Below are 12,459 nucleotides of genomic sequence, written 5' to 3' on the forward strand. Positions count from 1 at the left end.
GGGCCGAAGGGCCTTTTTCCATGCAGTATCTTTAAAACTCAAACTAAACTAAGAGACGGTCACCATAAAAATAGAGTGGATGCAGTTATTCACATGATTATTATATAACTATTATATCTATATGCTAAAACTCTCGTTTGTTATCTTGTTTGTGACTGAACTTCAGCCAAAACGGTACATGATAGCATGACAATTTTAGGCCCACCTTACTCATCATTGTCACTTTAGTGATAATGCAAGTAGTTTTATTGAAATCGACGTTATATTTTTAAAGTTATTCACATTTTAAAGTTTAAAAGGAGGGGAGGGGAAGGGAAGGAGGGAGGAGGGAGGGGGAGAGGGGAGGGGGGGTTGAGGAGAGAGGGGAGGGGGGAGGGGGGAGGGAGGGGGGAGTGGGGGAGAAGGGAGAGGGGACGGGGGTTGAGGAGAGAGGGGAGGGGGGAGGGGGAGGACAGGGTACTGCACCAATGCAGGAGAGGTTTGGGCCCAAGGGGTCCACTTTGTCTAGTATTATATATTATTCATAAGGTAATATGATGATATCCTTCTGTCTGCTTAAAAAGACACTTGGACAGGTATATGAATAAGAAAGGTTTAGAGGGATATGGGCCAAACGCGGGCAGTTGGAACTAGCTTAGGTTGGGAATCTTGGTCGGCATGGACAAGTTGGGCTGAAGGGCATGTTTCCGTGCCAATTTTATGCTGCTTTTATCTCATAAACGGCTGTAGGGCGAGCTTAAATGGGGACAAGTGACGGCAGTTATTTTTCACGTGTTGATTGCCCCAACGGATATTTCACAAACACCTGTAGAAACATGAGACATCGGCAAGAGATCACCCAAAACGAAACACAGTCAAAGGTCACAAGGTTCTCTACAACGTTTTACAGATATATTTCCTACCAGCAATGGTTTAGAGGGATATGGGCCAAATGCACACAATTGGGATGATCACAGCAGGGTTTGGAAACAGCTCCATCCAAGACTGTAAACCAACCACCCTTCCAATGATTCCATTTAAACCACGCTGCCTCAGCAAGGGCAACAGCATAGTCAAGGACCAGTTTCACCCCGGTCACTCCCTCTTCTCCCCTCTCCCATCAGGCAAGAGGTGCAGAAGTGTGAAAACGCACACCTCCAGATTCAGGGACAGTTTCTTCCCAGCAGTTATCAGGTAACTGAACAGTCCTATCATCAACTGGAGAGCAGTCCTGACCTCACATCTACCTCATGGCAGACCGTCAAACTATATTTAATTGGTCTTTATCTTGCATTATACGTTTTTCCCTCTGTCCTGTATCTATACACTGTGGATGGCTTGATTATAATAATGTGTAGTCTTTTCGCCGACTGGATTGCACAAAAACAAAAAACGATTTTCGCTGTACCTCGGTACACGTGACAATAAACTAAACTAAACTAGGTGGGGCATCTTGGTCAGCATAGACGAGTTGGGCTGAATGGTCTGTTTCCATGCTGACGGTGCTGCCCAGCACAAATATCAGTCTCTTAAATGGCTGTAGGGCGGGCTTAAATGGGGACAGGGACGGCAGTTAATTTTCACTTTTTAATTGTCCCAACGGGATATTTCTAAAACACCTGTACAAACATGAAACATCGGCAAGAGATCACCCAAAACAAAACACAGTCAAAGGTTACAAGGTACTTTACACAGTTTGCCAGTACACTTCTACCCAGGAGAGGTTTAAAGGGATATGGGGCAAATGCAGGCAAATCGGGACTAGCTTGGATGGAGCATCTTGCTCGACATGGATGAGGTGCACTGAAGGGCCTATATACCATATGGGATGAATCTATTATGCTAAAATGTTAAGGGTGTAGCGACCATAGAGAATGGTCCGGGTCGTCGAACCTTCAGATTGGCCAGCAAGGTCACGTGTGAGCGCGACCGTAGGGATTGGTCCAGAGAGCGACATCGCTGATTGGCCAGCGTTGTCATGTGCGCTTTTGTCGCCCGAAATGTTCAGTTCGGAGAAGTCTTCGCAGAAGACAGTGAGTTTTTGATGGTTGTCCTTTACCTTGTTGTTTAACCTTTGTATTCGAATATTGCTCCCGCAATAAACTTCTTCTACAACCAACAAGTTTACGGACTCGCCATATTGGTGACCCCGACGTGATCTGGACGATCACCGACTATGCAGAAACACGACGCCTCGTTGTTGGATGCCGCGCCTGGCACACCGGAGTTAAGCGCAGTAAGCGTTCACCTTCCGTTGTTTTGGACACATTCACCGCAATCTTGGTTTGTCCACACCGAAGCATATGCAGAGAAAGCGGACGCGCTCATAGCGGCTAAATCGAAGGCAGGCGGTTCGATCAACAAGGTCTCGACATCGGTGACCACGCCACAGCGACATCAAGATGGCGCCGCGTCTCCCGCCAGTTCTCCGAAAACCCGCCAAAAAGATCCGCACAAGCGCGGCTGGTGCTATTATCACCTACGATGGGGTAGAGAATCCCGCAACTGCCGCTCACCTTGTACCTTCGCGGGAAATGCCTCGGCCGATCGTACATAGGGGCAGTTGCGATTGGCCAGAACCGACGCCTCTACGTCCACGATCGATTCACGGACACAGAATTTTTGGTGGACACGGGAGCCATCGTCAGTAGAGTGCCGCCGACCGACCTCGAAACCAGAACGGGTAAGACAGGTCCCACCCTCATCGCGGTTAATGGCAGCCCCATTCGCACTTTCGGTATACGGAAGATGTCCCTTGTGTTAGGCCTCCGCACGTACGAATGGCCATTCATCATAGCAGACGTCAGACAAGCGATCCTAGGCGCAGATTTTCTCTGGGCTTTTTCACTGGTCCCTGATGTCCGCGGTAACGACCTCCGACCCTCCGCCAGCGAGGAGCCCGTCGCTCCGACAATCGCCTCCCCGCCCAGCCCTACTGTCCAGGCCGTCGTCGCGGCCCCTGACTCGTATGCTGAGATCCTGGCGGAGTTTCCAGAGCTGCTCATCCAACGTTTTGACACGCCTTCGGCCAAGCACGGCGTGATCCATCACATCCGCACCGAGGGCCCTCCCGTTTTCGCTCGGGCCAGGAGACTACCGCCAGACAAACTGGTGGTGGCACGGGCGGAATTTAGGAAGATGGAGGAAATGGGCATTGTCCGTCAGTCCGACAGCCCGTGGGCCTCGCCGTTGCATATGGTCTCCAAGGCATCTGGGGGGTGGAGACCATGTGGCGATTATCGGCGTCTCAATGCTGTCACCACGGCTGATCGCTACCCCATACCGCACCTACAGGACTTTTCGTCTGGGCTGGAAGGAGCGGTGGTGTTCTCCAAAATCGATTTGGTGCGAGGATACCAGTAGATTCCGGTGCGGCCGGAGGACATACAGAAAACTGCCACGATTACTCCGTTCGGGTTGTTCGAATGGTTGCGTATGCCTTTCGGTTTAAAGAACGCGGCACAGGCTTTCCAACGACTGATGGACCGTGTGGGTCGGGGTTTACCCTTTTTGTTTATTTATTTAGACGACATCCTGGTCGCCAGCCCCTCAGTGCAGGAACACCAGGTCCACTTGCGGACTGTGTTCCAGCGGCTCCAAGACCACGGGCTCATTATCCAACCCTCCAAGTGTCAATTCGGCCTCCCTTCTCTTGATTTTTTAGGGCACAGAATTACCCCTGCCGGCGCCTCCCCTTTGCCCGAGAAGGTGGAGGCTATCCGGGCATTTCCCAGGCCCACCACAGTAAAAGGACTACAGGAGTTCGTAGGTATGGTTAACTTCTACCATAGGTTCGTTCCGGCAGCTGCGCGGGTCATGCGCCCGCTCTTCCAGTGCCTTGCAGGGAATCCGGTAGAGTTGATATGGTCCCCGGCCGCAGTCGGCTTTTACAGCAGCTAAGGCAGCTTTGGCAGACGCCACCATGTTGGTCCACCCGAGCCCCTCCGCCCCCACGGCCCTGACGGTTGACGCCTCTGACGTGGCGGTGGGCGGGGTCTTGGAGCAGCAGGTCGGTGGCCGTTGGCAGCCCTTGGCGTTTTTCAGCCGGCAACTAAATTCGGCTGAGCTGAAGTATAGCGCATTTGACCGAGAGCTTCTGGCCCTCTATTTAGCTGTTCGTCATTTCAGGTACTTCCTTGAGGGCCGCCCATTTGTGGCCTTTGCGGACCACAAACCATTAACATTTGCATTTTTCAAATTGTCTGACCCATGGTCGGCCCGCCAGCAGCGGCACCTGACTGCTATCTCCGAATTTACCACCGAAGTCCGTCATGTCGCGGGTAAGCTTAATGCCGTTGCTGACGCCCTGTCTAGACCTGCTTTTTCCCCTATTTCGGCGGTGGACTGCGAGGTGGATCCCCAGGAGCTTGCGGAGGCACAGCTTCTAGCGGATACCGCCTCGGCATACCAGTCCACCACTTCGGGATTGAAGTTGGCTCAGGTAGCCTGCGGGTCGGAAGGCACAAAAGTCTGGTGCGATGTTTCCCTTCCCCGTCCCAGGCCGGTAGTACCGCCCTCCCTTCAGCGCCGGGTTTTTGATGCCATTCACGGGTTGGCGCACCCGTCCATCCGCTCCACCTCTGCTTTAGTAGCAACTCGGTTTGTCTGGCATTGCCTACGGAAACAAGTAGCGGGTTGGGCGCGTTCCTGCGTTCCCTGTCAGACCGCTAAAGTCCAGCGCCATGTCCAGCCCCCCGTACAGGAGTTCGAGGTCCCAGCAGTTCGTTTTTTCCACATCCACGTGGATTTAGTCGGGCCTTTGCCTTCCTCCCGGGGCTACACCCACCTCCTCACGGTGGTGGATCGGTTCACCCGGTGGCCAGAGGCTTTCCCATTGTCTGATATCTCGGCAGCCTCTTGTGCCAGGACTTTGGCCCTCCATTGGGTAGCACGTTTCGGGGTCCCGGCAGTTATTACCACTGACAGGGGGCCGCAGTTCACTTCGTCCCTCTGGGCCGCGCTCGCAGAACTGTACGGTTCCAAGTTACAACCCACTACTGCATACCACCCCCAGGCAAATGGACTTGTAGAAAGGTTCCACCGTCAACTTAAGGCGTCCCTCAGTGCAAGGCTTGAAGGCCCGGACTGGGTAGACCAACTCCCCTGGGTTCTTCTGGGCATCCGGACTGCTCCTAAGCAAGATCTCGGTGCGTCGTCCGCGGAGCTAGTATATGGCTCGACACTTCGAGTACCCGGGGATTTGTTTCCGGACCCCTCAGACCAGCTGCCTCCAGTCCCATCAGTGTTAGCATCTCTCCGGGCACGGGTGGGTTCCCTGGCTCCAGTTCCGACTTCACGTCATGGGTGTCCCATGGTACATGAACCGCCTTCCCTGAAGGACTGTGAGTTTGTGTTTCTCCGAAAAGATTCCCATCGTGCCCCATTGCAAAGGGTCTATCAAGGGCCGTTCCGGGTTTTGCGTAAGGGAACGGCTACCTTCACCTTAGACATGTGCGGCAGGAGTGAGCTCGTCTCGGTGTCCCGGCTTAAACCTGCACACTTGGATCCGGATCAACCAGTCCTGGTCGGCCACACCCCTAGGAGAGGCCGGCCTCCGTCAGTTCCGCTCAGTCCAGGACCCCCCGTTCCGGCAGTTCCGCCAAGTCCGGAATCCCCTGCTCCTGTGGTTCAGGCTGCCCCTCTCCGTACTCGTTATGGTCGCGAAATCCGGCTCCCTGCTAGGTTCCGTACCTCGGGTTCTGGGGGGGGGGTCATGTAGCGACCATAGAGAATGGTCCGGGTCGTCGAACCCTCAGATTGGCCATGTGAGCGCGGCGACCGTAGGGATTGGTCCAGAGAGCGACATCGCTGATTGGCCAGCGTTGTCATGTGCGCTTTTGGCGCCCGAAATGTTCAGTTCGGAGAAGTCTTCGCAGAAGACAGTGAGTTTTTGATGGTTGTCCTTTACCTTGTTGTTTAACCTTTGTATTCGAATATTGCTCCCGCAATAAACTTCTTCTACAACCAACAAGTTTACGGACTCGCCATAAGGGCATGATTAAAGGCATAATATGGAGAATTTTGTTCTCGATGGGGTCTTGGACATCGAGACAAGGAATAAAAATTAAAACCATGGTTTGTCGGAGCTGAGTTTGGCCAAAGAATGCATCGAGTTCCCAGTCTTTTATTTGGATCTTTTATTTGGATCCCCACTCGTCCTGATCTTATACCCATGTCTAGCCCTACAACGTCCTTCGATTCCACACTACCAAATGTGCAATTTTAACCACCCCAAAGACCTAAGCTCTGGAGATCTCTGCTTCTCCTTCTTAAAACCATCCTGTTTTACTGCGTTTTTCATCAATTGCCCCGTTACTTCATGCTCATAAGTTCCAGGAGCAGAATTTGGGCCATTCATCCCTTCAAGTATACTGCGCCATTCAATCATGGCTGATCTATCTTTCCCTCTCAACCATATTCTACTGCCTTCTCCCCATAACCCCTGACACACTTACTAATCATGAATCTGTCGATCTCCACCTTAAAAATATCCATTGATGGCTTCCACAGACGTCTGTAGCAATGAATTCCACAGTTTGACCTGAGGGGTAACTTTTTTTACACAAAGAGTAGTGGGTGTATAGAATGAACTGCCGGAGGAGGTAGTTGAGGCAAGTAATCTCGCAATGGTTTAGAAGCATTTGGACAGGACAGATTTAGAGGGATAATGGCCAAATGCAGGCAGGTAGGACTAGAGTAGATGGGACATGTTGGGCAAGTTAGGTCAAAGGGCCGGTTTCCACGCTGTCAGACTCGCTGGGAGTGCTGGTGCAGGATTTATAAAAAGTTAATCTGCAAGTCGAATCAGTAGTAAAGAAAGCAAAACCAATGCTAGCATTTATTTCAAGAGGGCTTTTATACAAAAACAGGGATGTAATGCTGAGGCTCTATAAGGCACTGGTCAGGCCGCATTTGGAAAATTGTGAGCAATTTTGGGCACCATATCTGAGGAAGGATTTGCTGGAACTGGAGAGGGTCCAGAGGAGGTTTACAAGAATGATCCCAGGAATGAGTAGGTTTACATATGTCGAGCGTTTGACAGCATTGGGTCTAAATTCACTGGAGTTTAGAAGAATGAGGGGGGACTTCATTGAAACGTACAGAATAGTGAAAGGCTTGGATAGAGTGGATTTGGAGAGAATGCTTCTACTAGTGGGAGAGTTGAGGACTAGGGATCATAGCCTCAGAATTAAAGGACGTTCTTTTAGGAAGGAGATGAGGAGGAATTTCTTTAGTCAGAGGGTGGTGAATCTGTGGAATTCTTTGCCACAGGCTGTGGAGGCAAAGTCAATGGATATTTTTAAGGCAGAGATAGATAAATTCTTCATTAGTACAGGTGTCAGAGGTTATGGGGAGAAGGCAGTAGAATGGGGTTAAGAGGGAGAGATAGATCAGCCATGATTGAATGGCAGAGTAGACTTGATGGGCCGAATGGTCTAATTCTATTCCTATCACTTATGGTCTTCTGAAGACTCTATGACCATGAGTATTAGTCCCAATCGGTATCTGATATTAGCATTCACTTGCTGCCCTCTGGAAGTTGCATTTCATCCTGTGTTCCCTTGTGAAAGAAAGGCCAAATTTGTGGCTTTGATTGTGAACTGCTGCAGAAACACCTCCTGCTCTGGCCTTTGGTTTCAGCAGTGGCGGACTGGACAATGGTAAGGATTGTTTTTTGTTTGTTTGAGGAATATAATCCTCATCCCCAAGGCCGCTGACAGGTTGCACCCAAGGTTGTGCCTGCTCCAAATTCCAAAGGCAGGATCAAAGAACATCTAATAATAAACAAGCAGGCTTGTTTTACCTGGGGTTTTAAGTATAAAAAGCTGCAGATACTGCTGTTCAGTGAACCACACGACACTAACCTCAACTATGAGTTACAGGCTGTCTTTTGTTGTATAAAGGACTTTGGATTTTTTCCCCCACTTGTATGGTTATTAATTTATTAAATTTCTGTGTGTTATATATATATATATATATATTATCTGCATATATTATGTTTAGCTGTTGCAAGTTGGTGAGGCTGCATTTAGAGTATTGTGTTCGGTTCTGGGCACCATGTTATCTGAAAGATGTTGTCAAGCTAGAAAGGGTTCTGAGAAGGTTTATGAGGATGTTGCCAGGACTAGAGGGTCTGAGCTACAGGAAGAGGTTGAGCAGGCTGGGCCACTTCATTGGCTGACAACGCTAGAGCAGCACAGTGGAGCAGCTGGTAGAGCTGCTGCCTCACAGCACTCGAGACCCAGGCTTGAGCCTGGCCTCAGGTGAACATGTGGAGTTTGCATGTTCTCCCTGTGACCATGTGGATTACCTCCGGGTTCTCCCATTTCCTCCCACACCCCAAAGACGTGCAGCTTAGTGGGTTAATTGTAAATGTAATTTAATTTAGTTTACTTTCATGTGTATCGAGGTACAGTGAAAAGCTTTTGTTGCATGCTGTCCAGTCAGCGGAAAAACTGTACATGATTACAATCAAGCTGTTCACGGTGTACAGATACATGATAAAAGGAATAACTTTTAGTGTAACATAAAGTCCAGTAAAGTTTGAGTAAAGATGACCCGAGGGCATCCGACATTCTATATTCTTTACCTCCCCCCTCAACTCCATCCAAGGACCCAAACAGTCTTTCCAGGTGAGACAGAGGTTCACCTGCACCTCCTCCAACCTCATCTATTGCATCCGCTGCTCTAGATGTCAACTTCTTTACATCGGCGAAACCAAACGCAGACTCGGCGATCGTTTCGCTCAACACCTTCGCTCAGTCCGCCTTAACCAACCTGATCTCCCGGTGGCTGAGCACTTCAACTCCCCCTCCCACTCCCAGTCTGACCTTTCTGTCATGTGCCTCTCCCAGTGCCATAGTGAGGCCCACCGGAAATTGGAGGAACAGCACCTCATATTTCGCTTGGGCAGCTTGCAGCCCAGCGGTATGAACATTGACTTCTCCAACTTTAGATAGTTCCTCTGTCCCTCTCTTCCCCTCCCCCTTCTCAGTTCTCCATCTATCTTCCTGTCTCCACCTATATCCTTCCTTTGTCCCGCCCCCCTGACATCAGTCTGAAGAAAGGTCTCGACCCGAAACGTCACCCATTCCTTCTCTCCTGAGATGCTGCCTGACCTGCTGAGTTACTCCAGCATTTTGTGAATAAATACCTACGATATTCTAGATATTAGCTCAGGCACGCTCTCTGGTTGTTGATAGGATGGTTCAGTTGCCTGATCCTAGTGTGTGGGGCAGAACTTCTGTATGGGTGATTGTTGGTTGGTGCGGACTCGGTGAGCCGAAGGGCCTATTTCTACACTGTATCTCTAAAACTAAAATACTAAAGTTTAAAAAGCTTTTGGATAAGCACATTGTTATGCAAGGAATGAAGGGATATGGATTATGTGCAGACAGATAAGAATTGATCTTGGCGTCATGCTCAGCACAGACATTGTGGGCCAAAGGGCCACAAAAGCGTGGCAACTCTTGTGTACTGCCTAGGTAAGGTCTGCTGAACGATTTTACCGGGTTGGATGAAAAACAAACCATTTCACTGAACCTAAGTGTATGTGCCAAAAAAGTAACATTGAATCATCATTCTTGTGCTACACAGTTCCATGTATCAGGTATGAGCATGACTGGCTACGCCTATATTTGTCAGCCGTTGCAAAATTCCCCAGTGTGTTGTGACAATACGTCAAGGATCCCGTTGAGGAGCGGATTCCAGAACTCTGATTCAATGGTCACAATAGGGCGACACATTTGCCGTGTTATAGAGTTGCTGCTTACAGCCCAGAGACCCGGGTTCCATCCTGACCACGGATGCTGTCTGTACAGAGTTTGTACGTTTTAGAATTTAGAGTTATATATTAACACTATCCTACACACTAGGCACAATTTTACAATACATCTTTGGAATGTGGGAGGAAACCAGAGCATGTGACCGCGAGGGTTTCCTCCCACACTCCAAAGACATACAGGTATGGAGGTTAATTGGCGTGGTGTATATGTAAATTGCCCCAAGAGTGTACAGGATAGTGTTAATGTGCAGGGATCGCTGGTCAGTGCAGACTTATTGGGCTGAAGGGTATGCTTCCGCACTGTATCTCTAAACTAAACTAAACTAAACTCTAAAGAAGTACAGATGTGTAGACTAATTGGCTTGGTTAAATTGTAAATTGCCCCTTGTGTGTAGGATAGGACTCGGTGGGCTGAAGGGACTATTTCTGCGCTGCGTCTCTAAACTAATAGAAGGTGGAATTATTTTCCAGGATGGTCTCCATTGATGTAAGAAGGAACTGCAGATGCTGGTTTAAACCGAAGATAGACACAAAAAGCTGGAGTAACTCAGTGGGACAGGCAGCATCTCTGGAGGGAAGGAATGGGTGACGTTTCGGGACGGGACCCATGAAAGTGCCACATCTGATAAAGCTGCTGCCTCACAGCGCCAGAGACTTGGTTCGATCCTGACCTCGGGTGCTGTCTGTATGTGAAGTTTGCACATTCTCCAGAGATGTTGCCTGACCCGCTGAGTTACTCCAGCACTTAGCGGTGGGGAAGAACTGTTTGATGTTTGAACTACAAGGGAGTCAAGGGGCGAGTGCGGGAAAGTGGCATCAAGGCCAAAATTGCATTTGCCTTGGTCTTATAGAAAGGCAGCCCAAAGTTCACAAGTTCTTGGGAAAAAGGTACAGGAGTCTGAAGACTGTAACGTCCAGGTTCAGCAACAGCTTCTTCACAACAACTTCTTCACAACAACCATCAGACCATTGAACAGTACAAACTTCAGCTAAACTCCGAACAACAATCTGCCTTGGTTGCACTGGGGACTTCTGGTTTGGTTTTGTTTTTGGACTATTTTGGTTATTTTTCATTCATTTAGTTTCGGTTAGTTTAGTTTAGAGATATAGCACGGAAACGGGCCCTTCAGCCCTCCAGGTCCGCACCGACCAGCGATCCCCGCACACTAACACAATCCTACACACATTAGGAACAATTTCCAATTTTTTTACTGTCAATTAACCTGCAAACCTGCACATCTTTGGAGCGTAGGAGGAAACCGGAGTATCCGGAGAAACCGCACACCGTCACAAGGAGAAAGTACAAACTCCATACAGACAGCACCCGGAGTCAGAATCTAACCCAGGTGTCTAACGTTGTAAGCCTGCATCTGTATCGCTGTGCCTCTGTGTCGCCCACATTGTTTGCTTATTATATTATCGATTAAATACTGTGTCTACAAACCGGTTTTGCTAGTGCAAGTAAGAATTTCATTGTTTCGTTTCAGGATATATGGCAATAAAATACCTTTGACTCTTGATCTGCTCGATAGCGATGCTGCCTTAGTATGGTGTTAACATTCCACTTATTGAAAAATATATATTGGATAACATTATGTTATCTATATACTAAAACTCTCATTTGTTATCTTGTTTGTGACTGAACTTCAGCCAAAACGGTACACGATAGCATGACAATTTTAGGCCCACCTTACTCACAATTGCCACTTTAGTGATAATGCAAGTAGTTTTATTGAAATTAGTCTTATATTTTTAAAGTTATTTACATTTTAAAGTTTGAAAGGAGGGGAGGGGAGGGGAGGAGGGAGGGGGAGGGGAGGAGGGAGGGAGGGGGAAGGGGGGAGTGGGGGACAAGGGAGAGGGGAGGGGGGGTTGAGGAGAGAGGGGAGTGGGGGAGGACAGGGTGCTGCACCAATGCAGGAGAGGTTGGGGCCCAACGGGTCCACTTGGTCTAGTTGTTAATATTATTGTGTTCAGTTCAGTGTTATAGGAAAGATGTCGTCAAGCTGGAAAGGGTGCAGAGAAGATTTACGAGGATGTTGCGGGACACAAGGGTCTGAGCTACAGGGAGAAGTCGAGGAAAGATTGAATAGTAATCTGAGGGGTATTTTTTTCACACAAAGGGTGGTGGGTGTATGGAACGAGCTGCCGGAGGAGGTGGTTGAGGCTGGGACTATTGCAAATTTATGAAACGTTTGGACAGGTACATGGATAGTATAGGTTTAGAGGGATACGGGACAAACTCAGGCATGTGGGACTAGCGTAGACGGGACATGATGGTCGATGTGGGCAAGTTGGGCAGAAGGGCATGTTTCCACACTGCATTACTCGATAACTATGACTCAAAAAGCAATAGCTCAGAATTTCTAAAACACCATAATCGTAAAAACTTGCAGCAAAATTAAGAACCGGCATGTTTATCTTTTAGATAAAAGATCTAAAAGGCAACCATTGTAATATTTCCCGCAGACTAATTTGGTTACTCTGCAGTGCAAAGATTAACGTTTGGAAAGTGGATATAATTCAACCTAACCCTTAAATAAATCTCACTTATTGATTCTATTACTACTTGGGCAGTCCATCACCAGAGGTTTTGTTTGAATGAATACCCTGAGTAGGAGATGAAAAAGTTAAACAATTTATGCCCGAAACATTAAGGCCCTAGAGGGTGAGTGAGACAGAGTTACCAGGAAGCA

The 12,459-nt window shown here is 48.7% G+C and overlaps 1 protein-coding gene across 1 annotated transcript in view; it reads right to left on the reverse strand.

Annotated features, from left to right (window-relative positions):
* LOC144595595 (bone morphogenetic protein receptor type-1B) overlaps positions 1–12,459 on the reverse strand; it is a 369,976-nt gene that overhangs the window by 74,823 nt on the left and 282,694 nt on the right. The gene's annotated exons all lie outside the window — the stretch shown is intronic.

The sequence above is a fragment of the Rhinoraja longicauda genome, chromosome 1 (genome assembly GCF_053455715.1).
Source record: "Rhinoraja longicauda isolate Sanriku21f chromosome 1, sRhiLon1.1, whole genome shotgun sequence".
Lineage (NCBI taxonomy): Eukaryota > Metazoa > Chordata > Chondrichthyes > Rajiformes > Arhynchobatidae > Rhinoraja > Rhinoraja longicauda.